The 24,110-nt window shown below is 51.9% G+C and overlaps 9 long non-coding RNA genes across 9 annotated transcripts; 1 reads left to right on the top strand and 8 right to left on the bottom strand.

Annotated features, from left to right (window-relative positions):
- Positions 1-962: 962 nt before the first annotated feature.
- Positions 963-2,314, bottom strand: LOC121136901. Its single transcript, XR_005874092.1, has 2 exons — positions 2,093-2,314; positions 963-1,398 (listed from the first exon to the last, which is right to left on the bottom strand). It is a non-coding gene; the product is annotated as an uncharacterized LOC121136901 (long non-coding RNA).
- A 1,327-nt stretch (positions 2,315-3,641) lies between these two features.
- Positions 3,642-4,972, bottom strand: LOC121136900. Its single transcript, XR_005874091.1, has 2 exons — positions 4,765-4,972; positions 3,642-4,075 (listed from the first exon to the last, which is right to left on the bottom strand). It is a non-coding gene; the product is annotated as an uncharacterized LOC121136900 (long non-coding RNA).
- LOC121136904 lies at positions 4,068-12,472 on the top strand. The gene is made up of 4 exons (XR_005874095.1): positions 4,068-4,825; positions 6,474-7,499; positions 9,146-10,171; positions 11,818-12,472. It is a non-coding gene; the product is annotated as an uncharacterized LOC121136904 (long non-coding RNA).
- LOC121136898 lies at positions 6,316-7,687 on the bottom strand. Its single transcript, XR_005874089.1, has 2 exons — positions 7,439-7,687; positions 6,316-6,749 (listed from the first exon to the last, which is right to left on the bottom strand). It is a non-coding gene; the product is annotated as an uncharacterized LOC121136898 (long non-coding RNA).
- LOC121136899 lies at positions 8,988-10,318 on the bottom strand. Its single transcript, XR_005874090.1, has 2 exons — positions 10,111-10,318; positions 8,988-9,421 (listed from the first exon to the last, which is right to left on the bottom strand). It is a non-coding gene; the product is annotated as an uncharacterized LOC121136899 (long non-coding RNA).
- Positions 11,660-13,031, bottom strand: LOC121136897. Its single transcript, XR_005874088.1, has 2 exons — positions 12,783-13,031; positions 11,660-12,093 (listed from the first exon to the last, which is right to left on the bottom strand). It is a non-coding gene; the product is annotated as an uncharacterized LOC121136897 (long non-coding RNA).
- Positions 13,032-14,333: 1,302 nt separating this feature from the next.
- On the bottom strand, positions 14,334-15,705 carry LOC121136896. The gene is made up of 2 exons (XR_005874087.1): positions 15,457-15,705; positions 14,334-14,767 (listed from the first exon to the last, which is right to left on the bottom strand). It is a non-coding gene; the product is annotated as an uncharacterized LOC121136896 (long non-coding RNA).
- A 1,303-nt stretch (positions 15,706-17,008) lies between these two features.
- On the bottom strand, positions 17,009-18,358 carry LOC121136902. The gene is made up of 2 exons (XR_005874093.1): positions 18,141-18,358; positions 17,009-17,442 (listed from the first exon to the last, which is right to left on the bottom strand). It is a non-coding gene; the product is annotated as an uncharacterized LOC121136902 (long non-coding RNA).
- A 1,333-nt stretch (positions 18,359-19,691) lies between these two features.
- LOC121136903 lies at positions 19,692-20,889 on the bottom strand. The gene is made up of 2 exons (XR_005874094.1): positions 20,821-20,889; positions 19,692-20,125 (listed from the first exon to the last, which is right to left on the bottom strand). It is a non-coding gene; the product is annotated as an uncharacterized LOC121136903 (long non-coding RNA).
- Between the last annotated feature and the right edge of the window lie 3,221 nt (positions 20,890-24,110).

Raw genomic sequence — 24,110 nt, 5'->3', positions numbered from 1 at the left:
AAGTCTCCATGCCCTGCTCCCCCTGCCCCACGCTCCTCCCTGGAAGTCTCCATGCCTGCTCCCCCTGCCCCACGCTCCTCCCTGGAAGTATCCCTGCCCTGCTCCCCCTGCCCCACGCTCCTCCCTGGAAGTATCCCTGCCCTGCTCCCCCTGCCCCACGCTCCTCCCTGGAAGTCTCCATGCCCTGCTCCCCCTGCCCCACGCTCCTCCCTGGAGGTCTCCATGCCTGCTCCCCCCGCTCCACGCTCCTCTCTGGAGGTCTCCATGCCTGCTTCCCCTGCCCCACACTCCTGCCTGGAGGTCTCCATGCCTGCTCCCCCTGCCCCACGCTCCTCCCTGGAGGTCTCCACTGTCTGTTCCCCCTGCTCCACGCTCCTCCCTGGAGGGCTCCACTGCCTGCTCCCCCTGCCCCACACTCCTGCCTGACTGGCCTTTTCTCCACGACGGACTGTGACCGGGATGCGTGAGGCTGATAAACCATTTCCTCCCCAAGCCTCTTTTGTCACGATCATTATCACGATAGAAGGCAAACTAAGGCACACAGTCTTACAGTACGTCCCAGCCCTGTAGAATGTTCTCCAATGAGATGAATAGCAAGATTCAGGATTTAAAAGAAGAGCTATAAACAGAAGTCAGGAAGTGTCGGGGTTTGAGGAGGTCACACCTCTTGAATGCACTTAAAAGGACAGGAATACAGTCCCACCTGGAGTCCAAGACAAGGCAAACAAATGTCTGAACGGAGTGATGAGCAGTGCGGCCTGGAAGAGGAATAAACAAACACTGAAAGGAACTAAAAAAAAAAAGAGGAATAAATGCTGAAATGGAGATAAAATTGAAAAACTCAATATCCCATCTGTTAGGGACACTCGAGTACAGGACACCAGACACCTTCAGGCAAGCAGCCTTTGTATGTGTGAGGGTTCAAGCAGAGAACCAGACTAGAACGTAGCCAGGCAGAGACGTATTTGGTACCATAGTTTAATGGCTACTTTAAACCCATAGGGTGGGCTTAAACGTTTCCTATGTCCGGAAGGGAGAACGGCTTGGGGAGTATTGCAAGGTCACACGCTGCCCTTTGGTGGAGTCTAAACACAATGGTGGTCTCTCTGTCCTTCTTTCAAGGCCTCCTGGAAGACTTACGAAGCAAAGAGGGGATTGCTGGAGGGATGTATCAAGGGTTCTGTACATGCAAGGGCATTCATTGCTCGGCCCTGTGGCTGCAATCCGGTTTTCATTGCCCTGGGTCTCAAGGGAGGCTACCTCACGTTGAGAAGACTCACTGGAAAGCCTACCTCACGTTGAGAAGGCCCAATGGAAAGCCTTCCTAGGAGGAGTAGGTCAGGCAGAAGATAGAATGTGAGGACCTGGAGACACAGCCGAGCAACTGGAAAACACTACCTTTAAAACAAAGACAGAAAAAACTATTGAAGCCCACATTTATGAGTTACCGGTTTAGAGGTGAAAGAAAATGAGTGGGGTGTCCAGAGACGGCCCAGAAGGCATTGCTGCTCTTGGGATATGCTGTCTGTGAACGGCACGCCAGCAGGCCACAGTCTCTTACCTGCGACCAGCTCTCAAATGACATCATGTGCTGAATAGTCCCAGGAATTGGCCCATTCGTTCCCTGAAAACCCTCAAGATCTGATAACGTCCACCGGACACCTCCTCACACTCACGAGATGTGCCCCACTAACTTCCCAGGTATTTCTCAATCTTAGCACGTTGACAATCAAGGTTGAGCGTCCCAACAGCATAAAGATGCCCAAGGAATACGTGACAGGCCGCGCAACATCGCTGCTCTTCATGGGGATTAAAGTGAAAACACAGTGAGGAAAGCTCCTGGTTTCTAGCTCTGCATGACGGAGCGTGGAAGTTTCCAGTTCATGCTCACACAAACACCCGGGTGAACCAGCTAGAAACCAAACAGCTCTCCTAGGCCGTGCAAGGGAGGTGAGGACAGCAAAGAAACTTGGGAGTTCAGCGTTAAAGGCACCAGGTGGCCGGCGACCTTATCACACTTCCCCGACCCTCAGCAGCACACTAGAGGTCTCATTCTGCAGTCCCTGTACTTGGAGCAATTGTGTGTGATTACCAAGAAAAAGGCCCACGCAGGCGAGGACAAAGAGCGAGTTCAAAGGAATCCACGCCCGGAGGTGCGGAGGTGTCTCCGGGGTGACCAGCAGGGGGCGCGGGGCGGGAAGGGCTTTCGGGACCCCTGATGTTGGGGTTCCCTGGAACGAGGGGAGTGTGTGAGTCGGGCGGGCGGAGAGCGCGCTTGAGCCGGGATGGCAGCGGTTTGGGAGAAGGCGAACTGGGGGGGGGCCTTAGATACAGTTTCCACGCTACACTCCTCCCACAGTGTTGGGAGGGCGACGACGTCATCGTGAGTCATAGCGAAGTAGCATTTTGATGGCACGAGCTACCGCCGGCTCTGGTGGCGCAGGCCGGAAGGATTTGCTGAAGGAGGCAGAGGCAGGTGGATCTGGAGTTCGAGGACAGCCTGGTCTACACATTTTTTTCAGCCCTCTCCCCCAATTGTTTTTCCTGGCAGGCGCCCTCTTTATTCTAATCTTAACATGAAAACAAATCCACGGCCACACACAGGCTCAAACATCCCTTTAACTGCCGCAATTCTGAGCCCCATTTTCCTCCCACTCCGGCCCCCCCAGCCCGCGCCTGCACCCAGCTCGCACCAACCCTCCAGCCTCTCAGCCACCAGTGCCGTTTACAAGCTCTTGCCCGCGCAAAATTGCACAGGTCGGACCCTCTTGTCCTCACTCCACACTCCTGACTCGATTCCTTCACTCCAATCCGTGTCCTCAGCCCTCCCGACCCTTTGGCTCCATTTCGCTAGTGCTGCACGGGCGAAGCAGCAAGCAGTGGTCGCCCAGACCAGAAATGATCGTAGCAAGAGTTCAGGTTTTTGTTTGTGTAGGGTTTTGGCAGAAATCCGTGGAACGGAATTATGAAATACTCAATGGCGGTGGCATTCCGACACGCCTGCTACCTACATCAGATCAAGATTCGCTCTTGGCAGCGGGCTGGAGGGATCGCTCAGCCGTTAAAGGCTAGGCTCACAACCACAAATGCCTGGCCTTTTCTTCACGACGGACTGTGACCGGGACGCGTGAGGCTGATAAACCATTTCTTCCACAAGCCTCTTTTGTCACCATCTTTATCACGATAGAAGGCAAACTAAGGCAGACAGCCATACAGTGCCTCCCAGCCCTGTAGAATGTTCTCCAATGAGATGAATCGCAGGATTCAGGATTTTAAAGAATAGCTATAAACAGAAGTCAGGAAGAGTCGGGGTTTGAGGAGGTCACACCTCTTGAATGCACGTAAGAGGACAGGAATACAGTCCCACCTGGAGTCCAAGAGAAGGCGAACAAATGTCTGAACGGAGTGATGAGCAGGGCGGCCTGGAAGAGGAATAAACACTGAAGGGAACTAAAAAAAAAAAAAAAAAAAAAAAAAAAAGAGGAATAAATGCTGAAATGGAGATAAAATTGAAAAACTCAATATCCCATCTGTTAGGGACACTCGAGTACAGGACACCAGACACCTTCAGGCAAGCAGCCTTTGTATGTGTGAGGGTTCAAGCAGAGAACCAGACTAGAACGTAGCCAGGCAGAGACGTATTTGGTACCATAGTTTAATGGCTGCTTTAAACCCATAGGGTGGGCTTAAACGTTTCCTATGTCCGGAAGGGAGAACGGCTTGGGGAGTATTGCAAGGTCACACGCTGCCCTTTGGTGGAGTCTAAACACAATGGTGGTCTCTCTGTCCTTCTTTCAAGGCCTCCTGGAAGACTTACGAAGCAAAGAGGGGATTGCTGGAGGGATGTATCAAGGGTTCTGTACATGCAAGGGCATTCATTGCTCGGCCCTGTGGCTGCAATCCGGTTTTCATTGCCCTGGGTCTCAAGGGAGGCTACCTCACGTTGAGAAGACTCACTGGAAAGCCTACCTCACGTTGAGAAGGCCCAATGGAAAGCCTTCCTAGGAGGAGTAGGTCAGGCAGAAGATAGAATGTGAGGACCTGGAGACACAGCCGAGCAACTGGAAAACACTACCTTTAAAACAAAGACAGAAAAAACTATTGAAGCCCACATTTATGAGTTACCGGTTTAGAGGTGAAAGAAAATGAGTGGGGTGTCCAGAGACGGCCCAGAAGGCATTGCTGCTCTTGGGATATGCTGTCTGTGAACGGCACGCCAGCAGGCCACAGTCTCTTACCTGCGACCAGCTCTCAAATGACATCATGTGCTGAATAGTCCCAGGAATTGGCCCATTCGTTCCCTGAAAACCCTCAAGATCTGATAACGTCCACCGGACACCCCCTCACAGACACTCACGAGATGTGCCCCGTTAACTTCCCAGGCATCTCTTAATCTTAGCGCGTTGACAATCAAGGTTGAGCGTCCCAACAGCATAAAGATGCCCAAGGAATACATGACAAGCCGCGCAACATCCCTACTCATCGTGGGAATTAAAGTGAAGGAAAGACTGCTGGTTTCTAGCTCTGCATGACGGAGCGTGGAAGTTTCCAGTTCATGCTCACACAAACACCCGGGTGAACCAGCTAGAAACCAAACAGCTCTCCTAGGCCGTGCAAGGGAGGTGAGGACAGCAAAGAAACTTGGGAGTTCAGCGTTAAAGGCACCAGGTGGCCGGCGACCTTATCACACTTCCCCGACCCTCAGCAGCACACTAGAGGTCTCATTCTGCAGTCCCTGTACTTGGAGCAATTGTGTGTGATTACCAAGAAAAAGGCCCACGCAGGCGAGGACAAAGAGCGAGTTCAAAGGAATCCACGCCCGGAGGTGCGGAGGTGTCTCCGGGGTGACCAGCAGGGGGCGCGGGGCGGGAAGGGCTTTCGGGACCCCTGATGTTGGGGTTCCCTGGAACGAGGGGAGTGTGTGAGTCGGGCGGGCGGAGAGCGCGCTTGAGCCGGGATGGCAGCGGTTTGGGAGAAGGCGAACTGGGGGGGGGGCCTTAGATACAGTTTCCACGCTACACTCCTCCCACAGTGTTGGGAGGGCGACGACGTCATCGTGAGTCATAGCGAAGTAGCATTTTGATGGCACGAGCTGCCGCCGGCTCTGGTGGCGCAGGCCGGAAGGATTTGCTGAAGGAGGCAGAGGCAGGTGGATCTGGAGTTCGAGGACAGCCTGGTCTACACATTTTTTTCAGCCCTCTCCCCCAATTGTTTTTTCCTGGCAGGCGCCCTCTTTATTCTAATCTTAACATGAAAACAAATCCACGGCCACACACAGGCTCAAACATCCCTTTAACTGCCGCAATTCTGAGCCCCATTTTCCTCCCACTCCGGCCCCCCCCAGCCCGCGCCTGCACCCAGCTCGCACCAACCCTCCAGCCTCTCAGCCACCAGTGCCGTTTACAAGCTCTTGCCCGCGCAAAATTGCACAGGTCGGACCCTCTTGTCCTCACTCCACACTCCTGACTCGATTCCTTCACTCCAATCCGTGTCCTCAGCCCTCCCGACCCTTTGGCTCCATTTCGCTAGTGCTGCACGGGCGAAGCAGCAAGCAGTGGTCGCCCAGACCAGAAATGATCGTAGCAAGAGTTCAGGTTTTTGTTTGTGTAGGGTTTTGGCAGAAATCCGTGGAACGGAATTATGAAATACTCAATGGCGGTGGCATTCCGACACGCCTGCTACCTACATCAGATCAAGATTCGCTCTTGGCAGCGGGCTGGAGGGATCGCTCAGCCGTTAAAGGCTAGGCTCACAACCACAAATGCCTGGCCTTTTCTTCACGACGGACTGTGACCGGGACGCGTGAGGCTGATAAACCATTTCTTCCACAAGCCTCTTTTGTCACCATCTTTATCACGATAGAAGGCAAACTAAGGCAGACAGCCATACAGTGCCTCCCAGCCCTGTAGAATGTTCTCCAATGAGATGAATCGCAGGATTCAGGATTTTAAAGAATAGCTATAAACAGAAGTCAGGAAGAGTCGGGGTTTGAGGAGGTCACACCTCTTGAATGCACGTAAGAGGACAGGAATACAGTCCCACCTGGAGTCCAAGAGAAGGCGAACAAATGTCTGAACGGAGTGATGAGCAGGGCGGCCTGGAAGAGGAATAAACACTGAAGGGAACTAAAAAAAAAAAAAAAAAAAAAAAAAAAGAGGAATAAATGCTGAAATGGAGATAAAATTGAAAAACTCAATATCCCATCTGTTAGGGACACTCGAGTACAGGACACCAGACACCTTCAGGCAAGCAGCCTTTGTATGTGTGAGGGTTCAAGCAGAGAACCAGACTAGAACGTAGCCAGGCAGAGACGTATTTGGTACCATAGTTTAATGGCTGCTTTAAACCCATAGGGTGGGCTTAAACGTTTCCTATGTCCGGAAGGGAGAACGGCTTGGGGAGTATTGCAAGGTCACACGCTGCCCTTTGGTGGAGTCTAAACACAATGGTGGTCTCTCTGTCCTTCTTTCAAGGCCTCCTGGAAGACTTACGAAGCAAAGAGGGGATTGCTGGAGGGATGTATCAAGGGTTCTGTACATGCAAGGGCATTCATTGCTCGGCCCTGTGGCTGCAATCCGGTTTTCATTGCCCTGGGTCTCAAGGGAGGCTACCTCACGTTGAGAAGACTCACTGGAAAGCCTACCTCACGTTGAGAAGGCCCAATGGAAAGCCTTCCTAGGAGGAGTAGGTCAGGCAGAAGATAGAATGTGAGGACCTGGAGACACAGCCGAGCAACTGGAAAACACTACCTTTAAAACAAAGACAGAAAAAACTATTGAAGCCCACATTTATGAGTTACCGGTTTAGAGGTGAAAGAAAATGAGTGGGGTGTCCAGAGACGGCCCAGAAGGCATTGCTGCTCTTGGGATATGCTGTCTGTGAACGGCACGCCAGCAGGCCACAGTCTCTTACCTGCGACCAGCTCTCAAATGACATCATGTGCTGAATAGTCCCAGGAATTGGCCCATTCGTTCCCTGAAAACCCTCAAGATCTGATAACGTCCACCGGACACCCCCTCACAGACACTCACGAGATGTGCCCCGTTAACTTCCCAGGCATCTCTTAATCTTAGCGCGTTGACAATCAAGGTTGAGCGTCCCAACAGCATAAAGATGCCCAAGGAATACATGACAAGCCGCGCAACATCCCTACTCATCGTGGGAATTAAAGTGAAGGAAAGACTGCTGGTTTCTAGCTCTGCATGACGGAGCGTGGAAGTTTCCAGTTCATGCTCACACAAACACCCGGGTGAACCAGCTAGAAACCAAACAGCTCTCCTAGGCCGTGCAAGGGAGGTGAGGACAGCAAAGAAACTTGGGAGTTCAGCGTTAAAGGCACCAGGTGGCCGGCGACCTTATCACACTTCCCCGACCCTCAGCAGCACACTAGAGGTCTCATTCTGCAGTCCCTGTACTTGGAGCAATTGTGTGTGATTACCAAGAAAAAGGCCCACGCAGGCGAGGACAAAGAGCGAGTTCAAAGGAATCCACGCCCGGAGGTGCGGAGGTGTCTCCGGGGTGACCAGCAGGGGGCGCGGGGCGGGAAGGGCTTTCGGGACCCCTGATGTTGGGGTTCCCTGGAACGAGGGGAGTGTGTGAGTCGGGCGGGCGGAGAGCGCGCTTGAGCCGGGATGGCAGCGGTTTGGGAGAAGGCGAACTGGGGGGGGGCCTTAGATACAGTTTCCACGCTACACTCCTCCCACAGTGTTGGGAGGGCGACGACGTCATCGTGAGTCATAGCGAAGTAGCATTTTGATGGCACGAGCTGCCGCCGGCTCTGGTGGCGCAGGCCGGAAGGATTTGCTGAAGGAGGCAGAGGCAGGTGGATCTGGAGTTCGAGGACAGCCTGGTCTACACATTTTTTTCAGCCCTCTCCCCCAATTGTTTTTTCCTGGCAGGCGCCCTCTTTATTCTAATCTTAACATGAAAACAAATCCACGGCCACACACAGGCTCAAACATCCCTTTAACTGCCGCAATTCTGAGCCCCATTTTCCTCCCACTCCGGCCCCCCCAGCCCGCGCCTGCACCCAGCTCGCACCAACCCTCCAGCCTCTCAGCCACCAGTGCCGTTTACAAGCTCTTGCCCGCGCAAAATTGCACAGGTCGGACCCTCTTGTCCTCACTCCACACTCCTGACTCGATTCCTTCACTCCAATCCGTGTCCTCAGCCCTCCCGACCCTTTGGCTCCATTTCGCTAGTGCTGCACGGGCGAAGCAGCAAGCAGTGGTCGCCCAGACCAGAAATGATCGTAGCAAGAGTTCAGGTTTTTGTTTGTGTAGGGTTTTGGCAGAAATCCGTGGAACGGAATTATGAAATACTCAATGGCGGTGGCATTCCGACACGCCTGCTACCTACATCAGATCAAGATTCGCTCTTGGCAGCGGGCTGGAGGGATCGCTCAGCCGTTAAAGGCTAGGCTCACAACCACAAATGCCTGGCCTTTTCTTCACGACGGACTGTGACCGGGACGCGTGAGGCTGATAAACCATTTCTTCCACAAGCCTCTTTTGTCACCATCTTTATCACGATAGAAGGCAAACTAAGGCAGACAGCCATACAGTGCCTCCCAGCCCTGTAGAATGTTCTCCAATGAGATGAATCGCAGGATTCAGGATTTTAAAGAATAGCTATAAACAGAAGTCAGGAAGAGTCGGGGTTTGAGGAGGTCACACCTCTTGAATGCACGTAAGAGGACAGGAATACAGTCCCACCTGGAGTCCAAGAGAAGGCGAACAAATGTCTGAACGGAGTGATGAGCAGGGCGGCCTGGAAGAGGAATAAACACTGAAGGGAACTAAAAAAAAAAAAAAAAAAAAAAAAAAAGAGGAATAAATGCTGAAATGGAGATAAAATTGAAAAACTCAATATCCCATCTGTTAGGGACACTCGAGTACAGGACACCAGACACCTTCAGGCAAGCAGCCTTTGTATGTGTGAGGGTTCAAGCAGAGAACCAGACTAGAACGTAGCCAGGCAGAGACGTATTTGGTACCATAGTTTAATGGCTGCTTTAAACCCATAGGGTGGGCTTAAACGTTTCCTATGTCCGGAAGGGAGAACGGCTTGGGGAGTATTGCAAGGTCACACGCTGCCCTTTGGTGGAGTCTAAACACAATGGTGGTCTCTCTGTCCTTCTTTCAAGGCCTCCTGGAAGACTTACGAAGCAAAGAGGGGATTGCTGGAGGGATGTATCAAGGGTTCTGTACATGCAAGGGCATTCATTGCTCGGCCCTGTGGCTGCAATCCGGTTTTCATTGCCCTGGGTCTCAAGGGAGGCTACCTCACGTTGAGAAGACTCACTGGAAAGCCTACCTCACGTTGAGAAGGCCCAATGGAAAGCCTTCCTAGGAGGAGTAGGTCAGGCAGAAGATAGAATGTGAGGACCTGGAGACACAGCCGAGCAACTGGAAAACACTACCTTTAAAACAAAGACAGAAAAAACTATTGAAGCCCACATTTATGAGTTACCGGTTTAGAGGTGAAAGAAAATGAGTGGGGTGTCCAGAGACGGCCCAGAAGGCATTGCTGCTCTTGGGATATGCTGTCTGTGAACGGCACGCCAGCAGGCCACAGTCTCTTACCTGCGACCAGCTCTCAAATGACATCATGTGCTGAATAGTCCCAGGAATTGGCCCATTCGTTCCCTGAAAACCCTCAAGATCTGATAACGTCCACCGGACACCCCCTCACAGACACTCACGAGATGTGCCCCGTTAACTTCCCAGGCATCTCTTAATCTTAGCGCGTTGACAATCAAGGTTGAGCGTCCCAACAGCATAAAGATGCCCAAGGAATACATGACAAGCCGCGCAACATCCCTACTCATCGTGGGAATTAAAGTGAAGGAAAGACTGCTGGTTTCTAGCTCTGCATGACGGAGCGTGGAAGTTTCCAGTTCATGCTCACACAAACACCCGGGTGAACCAGCTAGAAACCAAACAGCTCTCCTAGGCCGTGCAAGGGAGGTGAGGACAGCAAAGAAACTTGGGAGTTCAGCGTTAAAGGCACCAGGTGGCCGGCGACCTTATCACACTTCCCCGACCCTCAGCAGCACACTAGAGGTCTCATTCTGCAGTCCCTGTACTTGGAGCAATTGTGTGTGATTACCAAGAAAAAGGCCCACGCAGGCGAGGACAAAGAGCGAGTTCAAAGGAATCCACGCCCGGAGGTGCGGAGGTGTCTCCGGGGTGACCAGCAGGGGGCGCGGGGCGGGAAGGGCTTTCGGGACCCCTGATGTTGGGGTTCCCTGGAACGAGGGGAGTGTGTGAGTCGGGCGGGCGGAGAGCGCGCTTGAGCCGGGATGGCAGCGGTTTGGGAGAAGGCGAACTGGGGGGGCCTTAGATACAGTTTCCACGCTACACTCCTCCCACAGTGTTGGGAGGGCGACGACGTCATCGTGAGTCATAGCGAAGTAGCATTTTGATGGCACGAGCTGCCGCCGGCTCTGGTGGCGCAGGCCGGAAGGATTTGCTGAAGGAGGCAGAGGCAGGTGGATCTGGAGTTCGAGGACAGCCTGGTCTACACATTTTTTTCAGCCCTCTCCCCCAATTGTTTTTTCCTGGCAGGCGCCCTCTTTATTCTAATCTTAACATGAAAACAAATCCACGGCCACACACAGGCTCAAACATCCCTTTAACTGCCGCAATTCTGAGCCCCATTTTCCTCCCACTCCGGCCCCCCCAGCCCGCGCCTGCACCCAGCTCGCACCAACCCTCCAGCCTCTCAGCCACCAGTGCCGTTTACAAGCTCTTGCCCGCGCAAAATTGCACAGGTCGGACCCTCTTGTCCTCACTCCACACTCCTGACTCGATTCCTTCACTCCAATCCGTGTCCTCAGCCCTCCCGACCCTTTGGCTCCATTTCGCTAGTGCTGCACGGGCGAAGCAGCAAGCAGTGGTCGCCCAGACCAGAAATGATCGTAGCAAGAGTTCAGGTTTTTGTTTGTGTAGGGTTTTGGCAGAAATCCGTGGAACGGAATTATGAAATACTCAATGGCGGTGGCATTCCGACACGCCTGCTACCTACATCAGATCAAGATTCGCTCTTGGCAGCGGGCTGGAGGGATCGCTCAGCCGTTAAAGGCTAGGCTCACAACCACAAATGCCTGGCCTTTTCTTCACGACGGACTGTGACCGGGACGCGTGAGGCTGATAAACCATTTCTTCCACAAGCCTCTTTTGTCACCATCTTTATCACGATAGAAGGCAAACTAAGGCAGACAGCCATACAGTGCCTCCCAGCCCTGTAGAATGTTCTCCAATGAGATGAATCGCAGGATTCAGGATTTTAAAGAATAGCTATAAACAGAAGTCAGGAAGAGTCGGGGTTTGAGGAGGTCACACCTCTTGAATGCACGTAAGAGGACAGGAATACAGTCCCACCTGGAGTCCAAGAGAAGGCGAACAAATGTCTGAACGGAGTGATGAGCAGGGCGGCCTGGAAGAGGAATAAACACTGAAGGGAACTAAAAAAAAAAAAAAAAAAAAAAAAAAAAAGAGGAATAAATGCTGAAATGGAGATAAAATTGAAAAACTCAATATCCCATCTGTTAGGGACACTCGAGTACAGGACACCAGACACCTTCAGGCAAGCAGCCTTTGTATGTGTGAGGGTTCAAGCAGAGAACCAGACTAGAACGTAGCCAGGCAGAGACGTATTTGGTACCATAGTTTAATGGCTGCTTTAAACCCATAGGGTGGGCTTAAACGTTTCCTATGTCCGGAAGGGAGAACGGCTTGGGGAGTATTGCAAGGTCACACGCTGCCCTTTGGTGGAGTCTAAACACAATGGTGGTCTCTCTGTCCTTCTTTCAAGGCCTCCTGGAAGACTTACGAAGCAAAGAGGGGATTGCTGGAGGGATGTATCAAGGGTTCTGTACATGCAAGGGCATTCATTGCTCGGCCCTGTGGCTGCAATCCGGTTTTCATTGCCCTGGGTCTCAAGGGAGGCTACCTCACGTTGAGAAGACTCACTGGAAAGCCTACCTCACGTTGAGAAGGCCCAATGGAAAGCCTTCCTAGGAGGAGTAGGTCAGGCAGAAGATAGAATGTGAGGACCTGGAGACACAGCCGAGCAACTGGAAAACACTACCTTTAAAACAAAGACAGAAAAAACTATTGAAGCCCACATTTATGAGTTACCGGTTTAGAGGTGAAAGAAAATGAGTGGGGTGTCCAGAGACGGCCCAGAAGGCATTGCTGCTCTTGGGATATGCTGTCTGTGAACGGCACGCCAGCAGGCCACAGTCTCTTACCTGCGACCAGCTCTCAAATGACATCATGTGCTGAATAGTCCCAGGAATTGGCCCATTCGTTCCCTGAAAACCCTCAAGATCTGATAACGTCCACCGGACACCTCCTCACAGACACTCACGAGATGTGCCCCGTTAACTTCCCAGGCATCTCTTAATCTTAGCGCGTTGACAATCAAGGTTGAGCGTCCCAACAGCATAAAGATGCCCAAGGAATACATGACAAGCCGCACAACATCCCTACTCATCGTGGGAATTAAAGTGAAGGAAAGACTGCTGGTTTCTAGCTCTGCATGACGGAGCGTGGAAGTTTCCAGTTCATGCTCACACAAACACCCGGGTGAACCAGCTAGAAACCAAACAGCTCTCCTAGGCCGTGCAAGGGAGGTGAGGACAGCAAAGAAACTTGGGAGTTCAGCGTTAAAGGCACCAGGTGGCCGGCGACCTTATCACACTTCCCCGACCCTCAGCAGCACACTAGAGGTCTCATTCTGCAGTCCCTGTACTTGGAGCAATTGTGTGTGATTACCAAGAAAAAGGCCCACGCAGGCGAGGACAAAGAGCGAGTTCAAAGGAATCCACGCCCGGAGGTGCGGAGGTGTCTCCGGGGTGACCAGCAGGGGGCGCGGGGCGGGAAGGGCTTTCGGGACCCCTGATGTTGGGGTTCCCTGGAACGAGGGGAGTGTGTGAGTCGGGCGGGCGGAGAGCGCGCTTGAGCCGGGATGGCAGCGGTTTGGGAGAAGGCGAACTGGGGGGGGGCCTTAGATACAGTTTCCACGCTACACTCCTCCCACAGTGTTGGGAGGGCGACGACGTCATCGTGAGTCATAGCGAAGTAGCATTTTGATGGCACGAGCTGCCGCCGGCTCTGGTGGCGCAGGCCGGAAGGATTTGCTGAAGGAGGCAGAGGCAGGTGGATCTGGAGTTCGAGGACAGCCTGGTCTACACATTTTTTTCAGCCCTCTCCCCCAATTGTTTTTCCTGGCAGGCGCCCTCTTTATTCTAATCTTAACATGAAAACAAATCCACGGCCACACACAGGCTCAAACATCCCTTTAACTGCCGCAATTCTGAGCCCCATTTTCCTCCCACTCCGGCCCCCCCAGCCCGCGCCTGCACCCAGCTCGCACCAACCCTCCAGCCTCTCAGCCACCAGTGCCGTTTACAAGCTCTTGCCCGCGCAAAATTGCACAGGTCGGACCCTCTTGTCCTCACTCCACACTCCTGACTCGATTCCTTCACTCCAATCCGTGTCCTCAGCCCTCCCGACCCTTTGGCTCCATTTCGCTAGTGCTGCACGGGCGAAGCAGCAAGCAGTGGTCGCCCAGACCAGAAATGATCGTAGCAAGAGTTCAGGTTTTTGTTTGTGTAGGGTTTTGGCAGAAATCCGTGGAACGGAATTATGAAATACTCAATGGCGGTGGCATTCCGACACGCCTGCTACCTACATCAGATCAAGATTCGCTCTTGGCAGCGGGCTGGAGGGATCGCTCAGCCGTTAAAGGCTAGGCTCACAACCACAAATGCCTGGCCTTTTCTTCACGACGGACTGTGACCGGGACGCGTGAGGCTGATAAACCATTTCTTCCACAAGCCTCTTTTGTCACCATCTTTATCACGATAGAAGGCAAACTAAGGCAGACAGCCATACAGTGCCTCCCAGCCCTGTAGAATGTTCTCCAATGAGATGAATCGCAGGATTCAGGATTTTAAAGAATAGCTATAAACAGAAGTCAGGAAGAGTCGGGGTTTGAGGAGGTCACACCTCTTGAATGCACGTAAGAGGACAGGAATACAGTCCCACCTGGAGTCCAAGAGAAGGCGAACAAATGTCTGAACGGAGTGATGAGCAGGGCGGCCTGGAAGAGGAATAAACACTGAAGGGAACTAAAAAAAAAAAAAAAAAAAAAAAAAAAAAAGAGGAATAAATGCTGAAATGGAGATAAAATTGAAAAACTCAATATCCCATCTGTTAGGGACACTCGAGTACAGGACACCAGACACCTTCAGGCAAGCAGCCTTTGTATGTGTGAGGGTTCAAGCAGAGAACCAGACTAGAACGTAGCCAGGCAGAGACGTATTTGGTACCATAGTTTAATGGCTGCTTTAAACCCATAGGGTGGGCTTAAACGTTTCCTATGTCCGGAAGGGAGAACGGCTTGGGGAGTATTGCAAGGTCACACGCTGCCCTTTGGTGGAGTCTAAACACAATGGTGGTCTCTCTGTCCTTCTTTCAAGGCCTCCTGGAAGACTTACGAAGCAAAGAGGGGATTGCTGGAGGGATGTATCAAGGGTTCTGTACATGCAAGGGCATTCATTGCTCGGCCCTGTGGCTGCAATCCGGTTTTCATTGCCCTGGGTCTCAAGGGAGGCTACCTCACGTTGAGAAGACTCACTGGAAAGCCTACCTCACGTTGAGAAGGCCCAATGGAAAGCCTTCCTAGGAGGAGTAGGTCAGGCAGAAGATAGAATGTGAGGACCTGGAGACACAGCCGAGCAACTGGAAAACACTACCTTTAAAACAAAGACAGAAAAAACTATTGAAGCCCACATTTATGAGTTACCGGTTTAGAGGTGAAAGAAAATGAGTGGGGTGTCCAGAGACGGCCCAGAAGGCATTGCTGCTCTTGGGATATGCTGTCTGTGAACGGCACGCCAGCAGGCCACAGTCTCTTACCTGCGACCAGCTCTCAAATGACATCATGTGCTGAATAGTCCCAGGAATTGGCCCATTCGTTCCCTGAAAACCCTCAAGATCTGATAACGTCCACCGGACACCCCCTCACAGACACTCACGAGATGTGCCCCGTTAACTTCCCAGGCATCTCTTAATCTTAGCGCGTTGACAATCAAGGTTGAGCGTCCCAACAGCATAAAGATGCCCAAGGAATACATGACAAGCCGCGCAACATCCCTACTCATCGTGGGAATTAAAGTGAAGGAAAGACTGCTGGTTTCTAGCTCTGCATGACGGAGCGTGGAAGTTTCCAGTTCATGCTCACACAAACACCCGGGTGAACCAGCTAGAAACCAAACAGCTCTCCTAGGCCGTGCAAGGGAGGTGAGGACAGCAAAGAAACTTGGGAGTTCAGCGTTAAAGGCACCAGGTGGCCGGCGACCTTATCACACTTCCCCGACCCTCAGCAGCACACTAGAGGTCTCATTCTGCAGTCCCTGTACTTGGAGCAATTGTGTGTGATTACCAAGAAAAAGGCCCACGCAGGCGAGGACAAAGAGCGAGTTCAAAGGAATCCACGCCCGGAGGTGCGGAGGTGTCTCCGGGGTGACCAGCAGGGGGCGCGGGGCGGGAAGGGCTTTCGGGACCCCTGATGTTGGGGTTCCCTGGAACGAGGGGAGTGTGTGAGTCGGGCGGGCGGAGAGCGCGCTTGAGCCGGGATGGCAGCGGTTTGGGAGAAGGCGAACTGGGGGGGGGCCTTAGATACAGTTTCCACGCTACACTCCTCCCACAGTGTTGGGAGGGCGACGACGTCATCGTGAGTCATAGCGAAGTAGCATTTTGATGGCACGAGCTGCCGCCGGCTCTGGTGGCGCAGGCCGGAAGGATTTGCTGAAGGAGGCAGAGGCAGGTGGATCTGGAGTTCGAGGACAGCCTGGTCTACACATTTTTTTCAGCCCTCTCCCCCAATTGTTTTTTCCTGGCAGGCGCCCTCTTTATTCTAATCTTAACATGAAAACAAATCCACGGCCACACACAGGCTCAAACATCCCTTTAACTGCCGCAATTCTGAGCCCCATTTTCCTCCCACTCCGGCCCCCCCAGCCCGCGCCTGCACCCAGCTCGCACCAACCCTCCAGCCTCTCAGCCACCAGTGCCGTTTACAAGCTCTTGCCCGCGCAAAATTGCACAGGTCGGACCCTCTTGTCCTCACTCCACACTCCTGACTCGATTCCTTCACTCCAATCCGTGTCCTCAGCCCTCCCGACCCTTTGGCTCCATTTCGCTAGTGCTGCACGGGCGAAGCAGCAAGCAGTGGTCGCCCAGACCAGAAATGATCGTAGCAAGAGTTCAGGTTTTTGTTTGTGTAGGGTTTTGGCAGAAATCCGTGGAACGGAATTATGAAATACTCAATGGCGGTGGCATTCCGACACGCCTGCTACCTACATCAGATCAAGATTCGCTCTTGGCAGCGGGCTGGAGGGATCGCTCAGCCGTTAAAGGCTAGGCTCACAACCACAAATGCCTGGCCTTTTCTTCACGACGGACTGTGACCTGGACGCGTGAGGCTGATAAACCATTTCTTCCACAAGCCTCTTTTGTCACCATCTTTATCACGATAGAAGGCAAACTAAGGCAGACAGCCATACAGTGCCTCCCAGCCCTGTAGAATGTTCTCCAATGAGATGAATCGCAGGATTCAGGATTTTAAAGAATAGCTATAAACAGAAGTCAGGAAGAGTCGGGGTTTGAGGAGGTCACACCTCTTGAATGCACGTAAGAGGACAGGAATACAGTCCCACCTGGAGTCCAAGAGAAGGCGAACAAATGTCTGAACGGAGTGATGAGCAGGGCGGCCTGGAAGAGGAATAAACACTGAAGGGAACTAAAAAAAAAAAAAAAAAAAAAAAAAAAAAAGAGGAATAAATGCTGAAATGGAGATAAAATTGAAAAACTCAATATCCCATCTGTTAGGGACACTCGAGTACAGGACACCAGACACCTTCAGGCAAGCAGCCTTTGTATGTGTGAGGGTTCAAGCAGAGAACCAGACTAGAACGTAGCCAGGCAGAGACGTATTTGGTACCATAGTTTAATGGCTGCTTTAAACCCATAGGGTGGGCTTAAACGTTTCCTATGTCCGGAAGGGAGAACGGCTTGGGGAGTATTGCAAGGTCACACGCTGCCCTTTGGTGGAGTCTAAACACAATGGTGGTCTCTCTGTCCTTCTTTCAAGGCCTCCTGGAAGACTTACGAAGCAAAGAGGGGATTGCTGGAGGGATGTATCAAGGGTTCTGTACATGCAAGGGCATTCATTGCTCGGCCCTGTGGCTGCAATCCGGTTTTCATTGCCCTGGGTCTCAAGGGAGGCTACCTCACGTTGAGAAGACTCACTGGAAAGCCTACCTCACGTTGAGAAGGCCCAATGGAAAGCCTTCCTAGGAGGAGTAGGTCAGGCAGAAGATAGAATGTGAGGACCTGGAGACACAGCCGAGCAACTGGAAAACACTACCTTTAAAACAAAGACAGAAAAAACTATTGAAGCCCACATTTATGAGTTACCGGTTTAGAGGTGAAAGAAAATGAGTGGGGTGTCCAGAGACGGCCCAGAAGGCATTGCTGCTCTTGGGATATGCTGTCTGTGAACGGCACGCCAGCAGGCCACAGTCTCTTACCTGCGACCAGCTCTCAAATGACATCATGTGCTGAATAGTCCCAGGAATTGGCCCATTCGTTCCCTGAAAACCCTCAAGATCTGATAACGTCCACCGGACACCTCCTCACGACACTCACGAGATGTGCCCCACTAACTTCCCAGGTATTTCTCAATCTTAGCACGTTGACAATCAAGGTTGAGCGTCCCAACAGCATAAAGATGCCCAAGGAATACGTGACAGGCCGCACAACATCGCTGCTCTTCATGGGGATTAAAGTGAAAGCACAGTGAGGAAAGCTGCTGGTTTCTAGCTCTGCATGAAGGAGCGTGGAAGTTTCCAGTTCATGCTCACACAAACACCCGGGTGAACCAGCTAGAAACCAAACAGCTCTCCTAGGCCGTGCAAGGGAGGTGAGGACAGCAAAGAAACTTGGGAGTTCAGCGTTAAAGGCACCAGGAGGCCGGCGACCTTATCACACTTCCCCCGACCCTCAGCAGCACACTAGAGGTCTCATTCTGCAGTCCCTGTACTTGGAGCAATTGTGTGTGATTACCAAGAAAAAGGCCCACGCAGGCGAGGACAAAGAGCGAGTTCAAAGGAATCCACGCCCGGAGGTGCGGGGGTGTCTCCGGGGTGACCAGCAGGGGGCGCGGGGCGGGAAGGGCTTTCGGGACCCCTGATGTTGGGGTTCCCTGGAACGAGGGCAGTGTGTGAGTCGGGCGGGCGGAGAGCGCGCTTGAGCCGGGATGGCAGCGGTTTGGGAGAAGGCGAACTGGGGGGGCCTTAGATACAGTTTCCACGCTACACTCCTCCCACAGTGTTGGGAGGGCGACGACGTCATCGTGAGTCATAGCGAAGTAGCATTTTGATGGCACGAGCTACCGCCGGCTCTGGTGGCGCAGGCCGGAAGGATTTGCTGAAGGAGGCAGAGGCAGGTGGATCTGGAGTTCGAGGACAGCCTGGTCTACACATTTTTTTCAGCCCTCTCCCCCAATTGTTTTTTCCTGGCAGGCGCCCTCTTTATTCTAATCTTAACATGAAAACAAATCCACGGCCACACACAGGCTCAAACATCCCTTTAACTGCCGCAATTCTGAGCCCCATTTTCCTCCCACTCCGGCCCCCCCAGCCCGCGCCTGCACCCAGCTCGCACCAACCCTCCAGCCTCTCAGCCACCAGTGCCGTTTACAAGCTCTTGCCCGCGCAAAATTGCACAGGTCGGACCCTCTTGTCCTCACTCCACACTCCTGACTCGATTCCTTCACTCCAATCCGTGTCCTCAGCCCTCCCGACCCTTTGGCTCCATTTCGCTAGTGCTGCACGGGCGAAGCAGCAAGCAGTGGTCGCCCAGACCAGAAATGATCGTAGCAAGAGTTCAGGTTTTTGTTTGTGTAGGGTTTTGGCAGAAATCCGTGGAACGGAATTATGAAATACTCAATGGCGGTGGCATTCCGACACGCCTGCTACCTACATCAGATCAAGATTCGCTCTTGGCAGCGGGCTGGAGGGATCGCTCAGCCGTTAAAGGCTAGGCTCACAACCACAAATGCCTGGCCTTTTCTTCACGACGGACTGTGACCTGGACGCGTGAGGCTGATAAACCATTTCTTCCACAAGCCTCTTTTGTCACCATCTTTATCACGATAGAAGGCAAACTAAGGCAGACAGCCATACAGTGCCTCCCAGCCCTGTAGAATGTTCTCCAATGAGATGAATCGCAGGATTCAGGATTTTAAAGAATAGCTATAAACAGAAGTCAGGAAGAGTCGGGGTTTGAGGAGGTCACACCTCTTGAATGCACGTAAGAGGACAGGAATACAGTCCCACCTGGAGTCCAAGAGAAGGCGAACAAATGTCTGAACGGAGTGATGAGCAGGGCGGCCTGGAAGAGGAATAAACACTGAAGGGAAATAAAAAAAAAAAAAAAAAAAAAAAAAAAAAAAGAGGAATAAATGCTGAAATGGAGATAAAATTGAAAAACTCAATATCCCATCTGTTAGGGACACTCGAGTACAGGACACCAGACACCTTCAGGCAAGCAGCCTTTGTATGTGTGAGGGTTCAAGCAGAGAACCAGACTAGAACGTAGCCAGGCAGAGACGTATTTGGTACCATAGTTTAATGGCTGCTTTAAACCCATAGGGTGGGCTTAAACGTTTCCTATGTCCGGAAGGGAGAACGGCTTGGGGAGTATTGCAAGGTCACACGCTGCCCTTTGGTGGAGTCTAAACACAATGGTGGTCTCTCTGTCCTTCTTTCAAGGCCTCCTGGAAGACTTACGAAGCAAAGAGGGGATTGCTGGAGGGATGTATCAAGGGTTCTGTACATGCAAGGGCATTCATTGCTCGGCCCTGTGGCTGCAATCCGGTTTTCATTGCCCTGGGTCTCAAGGGAGGCTACCTCACGTTGAGAAGACTCACTGGAAAGCCTACCTCACGTTGAGAAGGCCCAATGGAAAGCCTTCCTAGGAGGAGTAGGTCAGGCAGAAGATAGAATGTGAGGACCTGGAGACACAGCCGAGCAACTGGAAAACACTACCTTTAAAACAAAGACAGAAAAAACTATTGAAGCCCACATTTATGAGTTACCGGTTTAGAGGTGAAAGAAAATGAGTGGGGTGTCCAGAGACGGCCCAGAAGGCATTGCTGCTCTTGGGATATGCTGTCTGTGAACGGCACGCCAGCAGGCCACAGTCTCTTACCTGCGACCAGCTCTCAAATGACATCATGTGCTGAATAGTCCCAGGAATTGGCCCATTCGTTCCCTGAAAACCCTCAAGATCTGATAACGTCCACCGGACACCTCCTCACACTCACGAGATGTGCCCCACTAACTTCCCAGGTATTTCTCAATCTTAGCACGTTGACAATCAAGGTTGAGCGTCCCAACAGCATAAAGATGCCCAAGGAATACGTGACAGGCCGCACAACATCGCTGCTCTTCATGGGGATTAAAGTGAAAACACAGTGAGGAAAGCTCCTGGTTTCTAGCTCTGCATGAAGGAGCGTGGAAGTTTCCAGTTCATGCTCACACAAACACCCGGGTGAACCAGCTAGAAACCAAACAGCTCTCCTAGGCCGTGCAAGGGAGGTGAGGACAGCAAAGAAACTTGGGAGTTCAGCGTTAAAGGCACCAGGAGGCCGGCGACCTTATCACACTTCCCCCGACCCTCAGCAGCACACTAGAGGTCTCATTCTGCAGTCCCTGTACTTGGAGCAATTGTGTGTGATTACCAAGAAAAAGGCCCACGCAGGCGAGGACAAAGAGCGAGTTCAAAGGAATCCACGCCCGGAGGTGCGGGGGTGTCTCCGGGGTGACCAGCAGGGGGGCGCGGGGCGGGAAGGGCTTTCGGGACCCCTGATGTTGGGGTTCCCTGGAACGAGGGCAGTGTGTGAGTCGGGCGGGCGGAGAGCGCGCTTGAGCCGGGATGGCAGCGGTTTGGGAGAAGGCGAACTGGGGGGGGCCTTAGATACAGTTTCCACGCTACACTCCTCCCACAGTGTTGGGAGGGCGACGACGTCATCGTGAGTCATAGCGAAGTAGCATTTTGATGGCACGAGCTACCGCCGGCTCTGGTGGCGCAGGCCGGAAGGATTTGCTGAAGGAGGCAGAGGCAGGTGGATCTGGAGTTCGAGGACAGCCTGGTCTACACATTTTTTTCAGCCCTCTCCCCCAATTGTTTTTCCTGGCAGGCGCCCTCTTTATTCTAATCTTAACATGAAAACAAATCCACGGCCACACACAGTCTCAAACATCCCTTTAACTGCCGCAATTCTGAGCCCCATTTTCCTCCCACTCCGGCCCCCCCAGCCCGCGCCTGCACCCAGCTCGCACCAACCCTCCAGCCTCTCAGCCACCAGTGCCGTTTACAAGCTCTTGCCCGCGCAAAATTGCACAGGTCGGACCCTCTTGTCCTCACTCCACACTCCTGACTCGATTCCTTCACTCCAATCCGTGTCCTCAGCCCTCCCGACCCTTTGGCTCCATTTCGCTAGTGCTGCACGGGCGAAGCAGCAAGCAGTGGTCGCCCAGACCAGAAATGATCGTAGCAAGAGTTCAGGTTTTTGTTTGTGTAGGGTTTTGGCAGAAATCCGTGGAACGGAATTATGAAATACTCAATGGCGGTGGCATTCCGACACGCCTGCTACCTACATCAGATCAAGATTCGCTCTTGGCAGCGGGCTGGAGGGATAGCTCAGCCGTTAAAGGCTAGGCTCACAACCAAAAATATAAGAGTTCGGTTCCCAGCACCCACGGCTGTCCCTCCGGCCACCTTTTTTGTCTTACGCGCCACACAAAATTAGCAATAAATATTGAAAAAAGAAAGAGAAGAAAAGCTAAAGAAAGAAAGAAATTTCATCTCACTGCGTGGAATTTTTTTTTCTTACAGACAACTTCTTTTTAACACAGTTGCCTTTAAGCAATTTGATCACTTCAATTAATTGGTTTTACTAAAGCCACCTTCAAACCAGCTCCACGCGCAGTGCTCAGGGACTCACAAAGACACAGAGAGCCACACTGTGTCCCCGCTGCTCCACACCCTCTCTCTTCTGCCTGGTGTTCTTGACCTCAACCCCAGGGCTCGCAGCGCGGGGCTCGCAGCGGACAAGCAGCGTTCGCATGCTCCTTCCCTCCCCTGTCCCCCTCTCTTCCTCTTTATTCTCTCCCTCCTCTTTTCGTCGTCCTCCTCCCCTTTTAAAAATATTTGTTGACGTCTCACACCCACACCCACCCCTGCCTTAAGCCACTAGGAACAACATTCCGAATACCTTTCATCTTATCCTACGCTCTTGTGCTGCTCTGTCTCTAGCTACTCAATAGGAACCTCAGGGATCTCTCCCTAGACAGCTGTAGCAAGCCAGGTACATGTTCTGGATAAGAGAACAGCCCTTCTTGTTGATAGCAGCCAGTGTGCTTGCCTGCCCACTGGCAGAGGTCCTCCCAAGCGTTAAGACTGACTTGGGCCACAGCTCTGTTTCCCTAAGGTCTGAAATAAAGCCCATGGCCAGCAGGACACCAGCATCCTTGGTGCTTCTGTCGCTAGAGGATGGTCTCTGGGCTGGCCGTGGTTGAACTGTGTAGTGGCATGTGGTTAGAATCCTGTGATCCAAGTGGGTGAATGAAACTGCTGTGTAAATGCTGTCATCTAGTAAAATATGTGGCATGACCCCTGCAGGCTCTTTCCTGCAATCTGAGCACCTTACCTGGGCTAGGCTATCCGGAGTAAAATCTTGTTTCCTGAGAATGGTCTGTTTTAGCAAGGGCAGTCCGGCAACTGACCCCAGCAACCTAGCTCCTTGGCTTTTTCATGACCACGCAAAGGGCCCCTTCAGGTAACTCCAGAGAGGGAGCCGGGTAGGAAAAGCTCCAGGTAGTCACCAAAGGGCAGAAAGACGGAGCTGTATTCTCAGAACAGCCAAGTAAAGGGACCGGGAGGGACAGGATTGGTGAAGGCTGGTGTGAAACTCTTTGTCCTAGTTAGGGTTTCACTGCTGTGACAAAACCAAAACTTGAGATGTAGCTCTCACCTTCCGGTTGAGAGTTCACCGGGGAAGGAAGCTGAGCAAGACCTGAAGCAGAAACCACAGAGAAACTGTCCTGCTCTTCATGACTTGTCAGAATGCTTTCGTGTAGACCCCAGGACCACCCACCCACGGAGGGACTAGCCCTTCCACACCCACCACTGGTCAAGAAAATGCCCTCACAGACTTGCCCACAGGCCAGTCTAATGGATGCAATTTCTCAGCTGAGGTTCTCTCTTCCTGCTTGGGTCAAGTTGACAAACCTAGGCAGCACAAATGGATGTCAGGGTACAGCTTTGTGGAGTTCTTTGTTTTACCCTTATGAGTTCTGGAGATTGAACTCAGATTGCCAGGCTTCCACAGCAAGCCCCTTTATCTGCATTTTACATTGGGTGGGCCTTTGTATATTGTATACAAATACTGTATATTGATACAAATTTGAAATTAATTGGTTAAAATATACTTTACTTATATTTCTAATGTTGTTCAAGGTATAGTACCTATACAGATCATTTAACAATGTAATGCAATTTCTAGTCCTTGAACTATATAAGATAATAAGGAAATGCAAGTTAATTATTAGTCATCTATTATAATCAAACTTATAGTCATATTAGGTAATGCCTTCAAGGTCAAACCGAGATATATTTTAGATAGGCAGGTTGTCTTTAAGCTTTGAGCTTCAGAATATGGCATTTAAAATGTTTTAATAACGTAGATTCTTCATTTATGACAATGAGACATGTCAGCTCCTGGCAGCATCAATCTATTTCAGATGATGGACGTTGAAGAAACTCCACATGGAGTTAACTTTCTTTGTGGCAAAAGTAGCCACTGGGCAAGAAAGTGCCCTTGCCTCGACTGCTAACAATATGTTGTCCAAATTGGACGAGGAGGACACAAAAGACAGTGACTGTAAACCTTGTCAAGACAAGGCGGGACAGTCCTGCAGAAAATCTGTCAGAGATGCTAGGCCTGTTGGCCAAAGATGGATGCCCCAG

This window comes from Mesocricetus auratus, unplaced genomic scaffold, assembly GCF_017639785.1.
Source record: "Mesocricetus auratus isolate SY011 unplaced genomic scaffold, BCM_Maur_2.0 Super-Scaffold_100676, whole genome shotgun sequence".
Taxonomy (NCBI): domain Eukaryota; kingdom Metazoa; phylum Chordata; class Mammalia; order Rodentia; family Cricetidae; genus Mesocricetus; species Mesocricetus auratus.
The sequence above is the reverse complement of the archived record's forward strand: the minus strand, read 5'-3'. Positions and strand labels throughout refer to the sequence as shown.